The sequence below is a fragment of the Bombus flavifrons genome, chromosome 14, assembly GCF_040668555.2.
Source record: "Bombus flavifrons isolate JBK064 chromosome 14, iyBomFlav1_principal, whole genome shotgun sequence".
In the NCBI taxonomy this organism is placed as follows: domain Eukaryota; kingdom Metazoa; phylum Arthropoda; class Insecta; order Hymenoptera; family Apidae; genus Bombus; species Bombus flavifrons.
This window is the reverse complement of record NC_138455.1, coordinates 8,205,351-8,218,268: the sequence shown is the minus strand read 5'-3', so window position 1 is coordinate 8,218,268 and position 12,918 is coordinate 8,205,351. Positions and strand designations below refer to the sequence as shown.

At 43.1% G+C, this 12,918-nt stretch overlaps 1 protein-coding gene across 1 annotated transcript in view; it reads right to left on the bottom strand.

Moving 5' to 3' along the window:
- LOC138186820 (uncharacterized) overlaps positions 1–6,680 on the bottom strand; it is a 52,374-nt gene extending 45,694 nt beyond the window's left edge. The window contains exon 1 of the mRNA XM_069127038.1: positions 5,781–6,680. The gene's annotated coding sequence lies outside the window, so the exon portion shown is untranslated. The remainder of the gene's footprint in view (positions 1–5,780) is intronic.
- Positions 6,681–12,918: the final 6,238 nt, after the last annotated feature.

Below are 12,918 nucleotides of genomic sequence, written 5' to 3'. Positions count from 1 at the left end.
CAAGAACAAGTTTGAATGTAAAAATATTACATTTCTGCCTAGCATCTCACGTTGAAAAAGCATTCCTTGGTTTGGATAGACGAATTTTACGAGTATGTAGGACAGAGTCCCAGGGCGATCAAAAATTTCACGTTCCATTAAAAGGGCAAGAAATTCATGGGTTATGCGAGTAACGGTTACCGTTAAATAAAATATGTTCCCTGGCCTGATACGAGGGGGTTCGGCCTGGCATCAAGTGGTTCGACCTGTCACGGAATACATCTTCACCGCGTAGGCCTCTCAAGAGGAAAGTAGGATGGTTTCTCGGGGAAGGTCCTTTCTGCTGAAAACGCGAAAACTTTTCCAGGATAGGTTGTCCGTGCGCGGAAGCATCTGGAACGCAGATTTATTTCTCATACGAGGGATGATATACAGAGCGAACCGCGCCAGTGTCACCAAATTTCGTTCGTTGCCGGTGTTTGCGAAATATTCGTTCGAATGAAAGTTTCGCTATTTTTCAAGGAAATAATCCACGAAGATCTCGATTCTTTCCTGCTTTATCCGCCGTAGGAGAATTTTTATCGTATTCCTTAATGGAACTCGAGTAACTTTTCCAACATAACTTTCGATAAATACGTTTGTATTGTGCGACATTCTGTGAGATTGTGACTTGGCAGATAGACTTTCACGATAAGTAATTTTGATAAAAGCAGTTACAGAATTTCCTATTTGATTTATGATATGTGTTCCGCTAATGTAAAAAAGTTTCAGGATTTTGCAGGAAAATACACTTGGAAACGTTACCACGGCAGTCTGTACGCATTCTGTGAAACAAAACTTTCGGGCTAAAGCCGCAAACGTGAGTTACGTCCCGGAATCCTCCGCAGGTCGCGTTTCTACGGATCTCGCGAAAAGTAATGAAACTTTTTACGCGCTTATAAGCTTCTTACGAATGTTTTACTATCTGCACCAACACCTAAGAATGTTCACTCTTCTAAACACATCTCTGTAGGCAAGAAATCTTAATAGTTGTAACGATCTTTGATACATAAAAGATAGACAACATATTTTGTATTGGAAACGTATCTTTTATTGTTAATACCTTTAGTGCGCAAAAATCGATTGCATCGAGAATTTAATTTATGAACTTTCTTCAAAGAGTTTGCGTCCGAGTTCCCCACGTAACATATTTTACTTCGTCATCCGTGTTGAAATGATTCCCATATCTCTCTTCATCCGAGCGAACATGAAAATCGCGTGGTAATAAATCCCACAAAAATCTATGTAACGGAATTTGCCCACAAAAATCGTATAACAGCATGTATCTAGAACCTGTCATACGATGCTCTATGTTGAACATGTTGCAACATATGATTGATGCAATCGACTTTGCATTCACTACCGAACAATACGAGTACATCTATACAGCAACTCCAGCACCAGTTATAACTGCTGGAACACCTACTCATCGCATTCATTGCAGAACTCCAACAAGTTTTACTTTTACATTACTTTGATATTTTACGTTACAAGATGAGAATCTTCTCTTCATGGTGAGAATGAAATAACAGATTTACAATGAAATAAACGAAAAGAACTTAATTTAATCTGTGCCAAATATCAATAAGTATTCCAATACTTGCGAGTTTTAGGATAGAAGTCACTTAGTGTTCGACCTATTACATCTATATACTTACCTGTGGCAATTAGCTATCTCTTTCAGAAGAAAAGTTAGAGATAGGCTATCAGCCGATCTACGTATATCCAGACAAGATTACATAGGCAAAAAATCCTGTTACCACTAAATCCTTACTGTAGCCACTTCCATAAGAACCACCCATCTCTGACTCTCTAATCCTCAGGTATAATATAACGTCCGCCGAAAATAGAACGCGGGAGGGTAATTTTAATAATAACCAAGGTTAGAGAGACAAAGTGTCTTCGTCGTTTTAATCTCTGCAAGAAACGGCTGCTAATACCGTGGCCCTGTTTGATCGCGTGGGACGTACTCTCGTATTCCTTGTTTTAACACCGCAGCCGCGAGCCTTCCCTCTGACCGCGAGCAAATATGTATAGGCCCGCGGAGATGCATATATGTAGGTATACGCGTGCTCGTGCGCGAGATAACACAAACGCAGAGAGAAACAGAAGGAGAGAGGGAGAGATTGAGAGAAGACCAGCGGCGATGTGCACAAGGACGATCTACCTCGAGCCTCGCCGAAATCGTAGGCGGGTTTACGAAAGTAGGCTGGGAGGCTTAAACGTGGCTCAGGCAACTGTAGCAACCGCTGGAATCGTGTGTGGCTTCGTGGAAAGTAGGATGTGAAGGTTTAACGCGGCGCGACGGGGTTGCGGAAACACACAGAAGAGAGGGTTGCTTGATGCTTTAGGGAGGAAGCTGAAAGGGGGTAATCCGGCCCACGGACCGGCGGGGGAGTTTTCTAATTTGAATGTTTGATGTCGGATCGCCTTTTGTTTCCCGCCTGGGCCACGGCGGCAGCGAGAAGAAATAAGAGCAGTTACATCTCCTGTTCCCCTCCTTTCCCACCGCAGCCTACCGCCCCCTCTCCAACCCGTGGCTTTCCTTTCTACCTTATCCATTGTTTCCCACCTGATAGTCTCTGCTACCATATCTGACCTCCTCCCACTTCTTCGCTAGCGATGGAACGAACCGCGTCGCGAGACATTCGCCAGCCTTCGAGGCAATTACGATACACGCTTGCAGGTTAATTGGTGGGCCAAGAATAGCGAAGACAGTGAAGAAATGTCTCGTGAAAATGGCGATATTCATTTATAAGGTACACCGATACGTTGCGTGTTATATAAAACATTTTAACATTTAGTGGCGCTATGACGAGGCAAGAGTCCTGATTGTATTGGTAAAATTTCACATTAATTTGATAACGTGAGAGATATTTACCGCAAGTGTACATTTAGCAAAAAATTATTTATAAATGCTCCCATTGAATATTTAGCCTTGTAATGACAAGGATAATTAACTGTTCGAGTAGTTCTATGATTTTCGTGATATATGTACTTGTACTAAATGTCTTGTAGTTCCTGCGTATATTTTCAAGTTTGTCAACTTCAAACTTCATCGACGCAATCACGATAGTTGATTACTCGAGTCTCGTTTCATAATATATTCATAAAGGGTGGCTGTAGGTATTCGAATAATTTCGCGAACAATTGTACGCATTGGAAACCTTCTTCGTTGTTGTAGCTTTGAGTTTTAATTGAACAGAGTATATAGTTTCATCATAAACTCTGTCCCGTCACTATCATTGGTTCTTTTACCACCACTCGACACCACGTTTCTCTCCCTTCCCTCGTGGTTTCTTAGTTGCATCTAGATTTCATTCTAGCCCCTTCCAGGCTCCGTCAGAGCTACAGGGAGTCAGTTCAACCAAAGGAGAACATTGAACGAAAATTACGACATGCCGATAGTCTGGTTCCTCGCAGCGGTTTCTACTTTCGTATCTGCTTTTGCTTCTTAAGAACCGCCAGTGATCCCGAATTTCCCTGAATTTCTCGTTTAATGGATTCTCAGGGCGACGTGCATTTTTATCTTTGCGCCACGGGCCACGATAAAGCCAATTAACTTCGTGTAAATGCTAATACGGTACAACGGTCGGGGCCATTGTAACTGGATACTGTAACCACGGTCATTATGAACGCTTCTTAAAACGTCGTAAAGGTTACTTTGCGACCTCTATCTTGTCCCACGTTCTCCACTTAGCCGATCTTCACCCCCTCTCTCTCTCTCTCTCTCTCTTCCGTTGAATTTCGTTTTGCACGTACGAGCTCTCGCGTAAAATCCGCGACACGTAGTCCGCGAGTAGCGGACGAGCCCGTAGTCCTTCTTCTCTCCGCCATTTAAATGCTAATGTCAACTTGTTCGAGCGCTTACGAGTTCGCGAACGCGTACGACTAAGTTAAAGCAATCGAAAAATTTGTCTGGAAGATGTAATGCGAACGAACATGTTCTAACCGATCTCGCGAACGACAGCCGAGTTGCTTCGCGTATTTCTTTTTCTTAACACGATTCCGTGGAAAGGTGGGAGGGAAGGCGGCAGGGACAGGATACAACGAAGAAGTAGAAGGCAGGTTTTTCCACGTTCGACTCGCGATTCGTCTTACAGAAATGTGCACTTTAGAACGTTGATAAAAAGCGAGTCGCATCCCGAGTCCCTCTCCTTCTATCTCTCGTCGTGTACCATTTGAAACCTACTCCTGTCGTCTTCAAACCTTTTTGCTTCTTTACTTCTGTTCGCGACACTTCTCTCCATTTCGTATCGGATCTTCTGTCTGGATTTCGATGTCGACGTCCAGAGGTACACAGCTTCGTCCCCTGGACTCTTCCATATAAATGGTAATGTTACACATCCGGCTGCTCGATGAAAGATAAAAGAAAGTGAAATCTTATCGGAGGAACAAAGCCACGAGCTATCCGCAAATTTCTAGCCACGACGGTATCCGTATAATAACGTAAAGGAGAAACGACTTTCTTTCGAACCTGTTCCCTCCGTTCTGACGGGAGCTGCTGTTCCGTTTATATCGTATAAATAATGTAATAACATTTCGAGAACCCTGTCGAACCACAATATTAATGCGTTTCCGTCGTTGGATTGAAAGGTAGACGAATAGGTTCCTCGCCTAGGATCCACCGGGTTATCGAAGAAACTTGTCGGTCCTCGCGTACAGGTGTAAGAGGAGGTCCCTGAGTAGGATTTACCTTTATTCTCCGATATATCTTTATCTCGTAGACGCTTCTCCTATCTCCCTCGGCCGGATATTCAATTCCTATTTTTCCGGAAGTTTTCCCGCCGCACTGATAAAACCCGAGTGGGTTTCGTTATCTCGATCCAACCATTGAGATTGTTTCTTTTTTCGCGAATCTTCTTGTAGAAATTGGTTTCTCCTGTGTGAAAAACATCGATCGATGTCGTAAGATATATTACTTTATTCGGGCGAACGAAAAAGAGAAAGAAAATTAAAGTGAGTCGAACGATTCACTTTAACGATCATCGTTGCATAATTGGTCTGCGCGGCTATTTGAAGGAACGACGCATCGTTGCAGGGTGCGCAGGAAGGCCGAGTTAACGGTGTGTGTTGTCGCGCATTCAAACACGGCCAAGTTTGTCGGGAGGCGAAAAGAATTTTCAGCCGACAAGTTTCACCAAGAAATTCTTGTTAAGCACGAACCTAGCCCCGGCTTGGGGAGAATGCGCGGCATTGGTAGGTCCAGTGCCAACCGCATGTTGGATTTCGCGCCAAATGCGGTAGCCAAGGGAATGTACACGCTCGAATGATTCCTTATCGTGGATTCAGAGAGCAGCCAAGAGGGCTGAGAGCTCGAGTGGAACGAAAATTGCGAAGAAGTAGCGCGACGGTGGCGAGGGGAGGGCGAAAAAATTCATCGAATTTCCCTGGAGGATTCGTTGAACCAGTTTGGCAAATGGGCTTCATCTCAATTTTCGGTTCGAAGAATTTCTCTCGCTTAGTGAAACGATTCTGCAAATGAAATTCACTCGGTTAAGATCGAACGGGACTTGTCGAATCCGATCGTTTCTTCCTCTATCTTTCGATTAGCCTTTAGAAACTTTTGAGTCGTACCCCGTATGATTCTGCCCCCGCCCCCTCCCTACCTGGGTTTTAAGAGAAGACCACTTTGCGAATATACAGGATGAGGAGAAATAAAGGAAAGTTCTTTAATGAAACTATCTTTCTACCAGACTAAGCGAGTGCTCTTAAGCGAGTACGTATCTAGAAGTTACAAGTTCGGTTGGCCAGTTACTCACTTGGAATATCCCAAACGCTGTGCCGAGGTGTTCATTTGTCCGTACGACCGTCGTCACGATCATTACTCTCTCCAGGCTCCCTCTTTCTCTCTTCTTCCGTTCCCTCTCCCCGAGCACGCTATATCTTCCCCTTTGTTCCTCTCCCTGTCTTTCTGTCTGTCCGCTAATCTCTTTACTCTTTTGGCCACAAACGCCGTGTACCAGCCACTTGGAAGCAACGACAGCAAAGAACCGCGCGGGACAGCGTATCACAGCAACGGTCTATGCGTTGTACATCTTCCGCGTACACGGCACACACAAGCGCGACTGGTCGGTGCACCACAAATCGGAACCAGCAGCAGCATCCGCGTGTAAACGTTACAGACGATATTCAGCGGCTGGGCAACCGCGTTCAGTCGACCTGATTGAGAGACGAATACCCATGACTTTTACGAATGTCGTCGTCGATCGATTCTCGACCAATGACGATCAATTTCGTGCAACTGTTTCAACGCCATGATCACTGGAATCGCGTCTTTTAAACCGACTCGGAGGTAGTTCCATCTTCTTTAGACAGACGCGAATGAAATCGAGCCGAGCTGGCAATCAGTTGCTGCTGGGTCGCAGGTGATACCAAGTATCGAAACGGATTCTCGATAATTCCGTTTGTTTATCGAATGTCCTTTATCCCTTCCAGTAGGAATTTGACGACTCGCGAATACAAAGTTTCGATTGATTGGCGTGGAATTGAACCGCAGGCGAGACGTCGATTTCGAGCGACAAACTACGCGCACGGTGGAAAAGTGAGTGCGTCCCAAAAAGCACGGTACAGGCGCTTTTCATTGGAAGCACACTGGTGTGCGTCCGCACAGACACGCAACCGCGAACTACGCGCCCTCGACTGGAGGCGCCTGCGGTCCAGGCTGCCACGCAGTATACTGAGCCGTGCCGGCTGCCCGGGAGAATCCGTGGGCGAACGAAGCTCCCCGAAAATTTGCGAAGATCCTCGATTCGATACGCTCTCTTCGGGGTCGTGCACGAGTCGCGAAGAGATGCTGGATTGGAAGAGACGAACCGTCAGGCGACAGTCACTGTTTCCGATACTTTGTTGGATACCACGAAAGCAGACAGACGAAAATATCTCTTTTTCTTCTTTTACCATCTAATAGCGTCGCGCGATTCCATTAAGACGATCGATCAACTTTGTCGGATTAGTCTCTTTACGACGTGGCACATCGATAGCGTGTTGCTTTTACGGTTTGGCCCCATTGTTTCCATCGTGTCTCGGTTTCTTTAGGTCCTAAAGAATTGATACTGACACGGTGTCGCGGAACGTGCTGATTCACTGCTTGCGTTTCCGTAGTTGTCTTCATTTTTCGCGTGACATTCTCGAGCGCAAACTCGCCCGTTCCATTCCATTTCATTCCGTGCTGACAGGTGTTCGCGCTGTCTCATGTGTCCAAAATAATTGTCTTCGTTTGTCACACGACATTCGTAAATATTATCCTCGTATTCTCTGTATGTCATTACAGGTGATCAAACACGAGACAGACCCCGTATTCTTGATCCTCCATGCTGCGTTTGCAAAGCCATGAGTCTCCCGTGATTTAGTCCATACTGATCTCTAGCTTTGCAGTAAGGATTTCACCGTGCCAATCTACCATCTGCATTTCCATGGCTCAGGCGAGAGCCTGAAACGTGGAAAATTAGAGAAGCCGAAGCGACAGCTGGTTACAAGATGAAATTCGGTTTGTTTCCACGTTGAATCACCGATAGAACGGTTAGTCAATGAATTATTAGACAGCGCAAAACATCACGCTGTCGGAACGCGAATATTTACGACGCATGAATATCACCGACAGCAAAGGTTTTTCTGATGCGTATGTTTAAATATACTGGAAGGTTCCCTTTTTGTTGCGCCGTCGGTGTGGAATTTATATCGGTTCGTCGTCTACGTGCGCGGCCATAAAAGATAACAAATTTCAAAATTGGATTTCATTATAGTATGATATAACTGATACGCGACAGGTCTTCCCCGCGGACATTTTATTGACGCTAATATCTCCCCGTTGTTCGCGTTCGAATATTCAAATCCGAATTTTTAAATCGAATCAATCTTCAAACTACGATAGCGTTGTCGAGAATATTTAATGAGAAGTATATTGGATCTCACGAAGCAATTAAAAGCATCGAACATTCCTTTCCCGATCGTTGATGAAAATTACACGCTCCACATTCCTACGAATCATATATCGAAGTAAAAAATCTACCATAACAAATAAAAAAATTCAGGAATTCAGCGTTTTTACTGCAGAGTGTATCGTGGAATTTGCTAGCGCCGGGAACGGTGCTCGCAAACGAGTTTGGAATCTAGACTCCTGTGCATGCTAATGCTTTCGAACGTTATGGTACGTGATTGAATCGCGTGACGACGGTGTAACGGCAAGCAACTACCCTATAACGCGAATCCACAGTATACACACATCTTTGGTAACGCGGTTCTGGCATGACCCGTTTCGATTTTCCTTTCCCCATTTTCTGTCTCTAGGGTGGCTGGATGAAGCAGAACCTGCCGCCTTTATGGGGTAGCCTCGTAGAGTTAGGGTCAGTAAGTGGGACGTGGGGTATTGATCTTTTTTGTTCTTTTTCGACGTTACTTCGATCTCTCGCTGTCTTCGTCGCTGTACCACGGTCTTTTCGATGGAACTCGAATCGATCGTGAGCGGCTGCGGGGGCAGAGTTCGGTGTCGATGGCGGTCGTGGGGAGGAAATGTCGCTCGGCGGAATACAATCCAGAAATATAGATCAGCGGCGCGCTCAGTCGTATTAGCTCGGCAGTGCTGGCAGAAGGGGATCGATCGAAGAATTGAATGAAATTATTCCGCGATGAGAGCACCCTTGTCGCGTGTCTCCGATCCGCGTTCGTCGCAATCCCGACGCGTTTCGTTCATTGGTTAAGAAATTTTAGATCCGAGCGACGCGACAGGTATTCCAGTCACGTGGTGAACATTCCCGGGCTTGGATCCTAGGCGTTTGCCACGGAGATGAGAATACGATTCTGATTTCGTTGGGATCAAATCGATCTCCGCAGCTGGTGTAATCAAAATTTCTTGATTACACTTTGACAGTTCTATCCTGAATAGAAGGCGGGATTCTTTCAACCTGGAGACGCTGTAAATCTTATTCCGGCTATTCGTCGAGCAGCCCGAGAGGTGCTCGAGATTTGTACTCGAGAGGTTGGCGGAGGTTAGATGCTCGAAGCTCCTCCTCGCTCTGATTGGATTCCCCGGGGATATTGTAGTTCGTGGGGCAGTCTTTTCTAGCCGGCCGTTGCCGAGTTTCGGCCAACTTGGATGAACAGGGAACTCTAGAACCTCGAAGCTGTTTTGGTTCCCCCAATGGACGAAACGAAACCTTGGCTCCATTGTTCTCAATGTCAAAGCGACTTACAGGGCTCCGTCGTACTTTTTTTTCCTCTTCTTTCTTTTTTTGTTCTCAACTAAGTCTCCTGTCTTCAACCTCACCTGATAATTACGTCTGCAGACTTTGGCGAAGTTTCTTTCGGGATAAAGGAATCTGATAACGCTATTGCTCTTTATCATAATTAGCTCTCGAGACGGTACTCGTGTCTGGACTGCGCCGAAACTCGTCGTCGACAGAACACTATCGGAAACTTGCATTATTTCGTTTCTCGCCAATTAACTTCGATCCGCCGACCGAACGTGTTCGACTTGCTATCACGGGATCTAAGCGAAACGGAAAACTTCTTTACCACCGAACAAGTTCTTTGAAAGGGGATTTTCGAAAATGAGATTCTTGGACAAGTTATGATCTAGTAACAGCGTCTGACACGAAAACGCTCTTTTCTTTCCAAGAAAACATGACTATAAAAAGTTTCAGGGACCAAAGTCTCAAGTAGGATCCCGCATTAGAAAATCCTCTATCTTAGAGTTTTTTTTTTACTTTGTAGACGTATTTTACTCGTGATGTTCGGAAAATTCATGTTACAAGCAGAGCTGTTCAGTTTGCAACATCGTATCCAATCTTTCCTTTCGATACCTAGCTCATGTTCGACACCGAAACGAAATTCTACTGGCTTCTTTTCCCTCGACGAAAACAACTGACGTTGAAGCTATCTCTTATCGTAGCTAGTTGGCGTGCAACTCCCGAAGGAACTCCGTGACTTACGGGCGGCAAGGTTTACTCTGTCTTGATAGTCCAATGGTGATATACTGGCACATGTTAAGTGCCACGACAATAATTCCCAGAGAATACCCTGAATAATGTGACTAACGAGTTGTCCCGTGTGCAAATGTTAGCATCTGTCACGAACAATTATCGCCACAACATCGATGACACAGAGAATAATATATAAATAGATATACATATAAACTAAGGGAGAGGAGGAACTTTTTCGAGTTCGAATTAACCTTTCCAACCATGTGAACTCATATTCAACATATTGTTCAGTGGCTACAAAAAATATAATATTTGCACATACCCCTATTTTCCAGTGAAGCGTTTTTCTATCAAGTTCTATATACGTGTTTCATTTTCACAGTATCAGAGTTTAGCAATCATACGAAAATATTACCAAATAATACGAAATTTGGTATTCTTGAATCTGTTTAATTGAATATTACGATAAATACGATGACGTGCTTCAAAATAATTGAGTTCCGTGTTAGAAGAGCAAAGCTTTCAAAAAGTTTTATGGGCTACAAATGGAAAATTACGAGAGTTATGTTTGACATCGCTAAACGATCAACTATTAATAACTCTTTATCTCAAACAAATTTGTTGAAAAATGTACTTCTCCCAGTTGTACCTTTCTTCTGGCAGGCTAACAATATTATTTCTCCTCTTGTGCGGATTTAAAAAAGTAGTAATAACAAACTGCTTTTGTATTCCACGCTTAACAAAAGTTTAGTTTATCGGAGTTTTTTTCCTTCGTGAGTTTATGATTTACCAGATATAATTTAGCACTCGGATAATTAGCCAACTTTCTAAACGTATAGAATACACTTATATTGCGTCTTTTAACTTTAAAACAATTTCAGATACAATTCGTGTATTTCGTATCGAAGATAACGTAATCTACTTGACCTACATCTCATCGCAATAAGTATGCAGCATATGATAAATATGTTATCGCTAGAACGGTTAATTCTCGTTAATCTCGTAAATACATCGATATCCATATGTAGTGGAACCTCTATGATCTCACAATTTTTACAATCCGATGTTCCTCAAGACTTTTTTTACGCCGTTTCTGAGCTAAAACAAAATCAGCATAACTCTGAAAAATTTTCCTTGGTTTTCATTCAAAGTGCCGAGATTCTTCTGTAATTTTTCTCCCTGTCGATTAAATTTCGCTAAAAGAGGGTTAAGTAGACTCCAAAATCACGTGTTTACCGCGTCATTCGCGTAATCGAACATGTTTGAATCGCCGATGCTGGCCGAATTAGCCCGAGCGGTCACGAGCGTAAGCGCAATCGATTCCGAGAGAAAGGTTCCCTTGCTACATCGCACACACTGGCCTTCTCCATTTCCCTTTTCAGAGCCTTGGAATCGTCCGCCAGAGCTGCTACCTCCAAGTACGCAACGCTTTGAAGGGGCTTTTTTCAATGAATGGACATTCATGAAACTCTCGTTTCAGCTAACCATCCTCTCGTCCGCCGTGGTTTTCCGTCTTTTTCTTGTTTCCCTCGAGTGCAACACCTCTGGAGCGCGTGTATGTATCGCTACGAGACTCTAGCGTGTTTGTATATACGTGTCCTATTCCTTTGCTCTGCGCAAACTTGTTGAGCTGACGACGGTTCTTCATAGCCTGTAGGTGGCGGATGGGCCCGTTACCGATCTTTTGTTACAGGTTTCTCTTGTTTGCTATAGGATTAGCTGACTCTCGTTCCTCACGGTTGACAAAGTTACGCCTAAGACGTCCGAACTGGCGCGGGAATTGCGTTAACTACAATTACCGAGTTGCCATGGCGAGTTCGAGTCCTTCGAACAAGTTATTTCCCCGACAAAACTTTGCTGATAGACGGATTGCTCCTCTTGGTGGCTAGCCGGGTCGAAATGTTTGCCAACTACTTGCTAATGTATTTTGTTAATCAGTGTACAAACTGGTGTATCCTCGCTCTCTCTGTGCATTTGATATCGGTGCTTTCAGTACTGGTTGATGGTAAGAGGAAGGTGTACCTTCCGATAGTAAGATCGATAAATTCTATTTGAAATTCTTTATAAACTACTTATAAAAAGTTATGTAAACTCTGTACAACCCGCCTCTATAAATAGTCTTTGCTACTTTTATATTCTAACTTTATCGATCTTGTATACCATAGAATAAATGTGGAACATTATGAAAAACACGGTCATCCATGAGACCAAAAACGTCTGATTTTTTGAGAGTCAATATTTCAGTCAAACAAAATGGGCACTTATTTTATGATTTATTTCATCGTTCGTATTAATAAAATCAAGGAATACTGACGGAGTAAGTGATGGAGAATGAAATCAAAGTCTAATTTCTTTTTACGCTCGTAGGTCTACATAGTGAAGTTTAATACTATGCTTGAAATTACTTAAAGCTGAAGTTTATGTACCCTAACAAGTATGTATCTTATGCACAGGCAAGCGCAAAACTTAATATGTATTCAAAGTCAAATTCGTACTTATTGCAATATGAAATATTACAAACTCTAAGTGAATTTAAATTAGAGTTCAAGTGAGAAACTAATTAACGTAAGAATTATAATTAAAATTGAGAAACTAGTAGAAATAAACCGTCAAAATCGCGTAATGTAAAATAGGTGTAGATTAAATTTTAAAATAAATTAGAAGAAGATAATACAAGGATACTGGAATATTCTTTGTCACTATATATTTAAGAAATACATTTTAACATAAATATCTTTACCCGAATAATTTAGAACTGGCAAAATAGAAAACATGAAATTTATCGTTCGTAGATAACGCTGTGTGACAACACAAACGAGGTACGTTACTCAATGGCACAAATACACACGAGATATGTATCTACGAAATAAAGGTGACACGCTCATAAATTAGTAGCTTCAATGTTATAAATTAATGATTAAATCGCTAATAAGTAAGGGAAAGTCTTTTTCGATCTTTACGTTTAATCAAAAATAGCTGA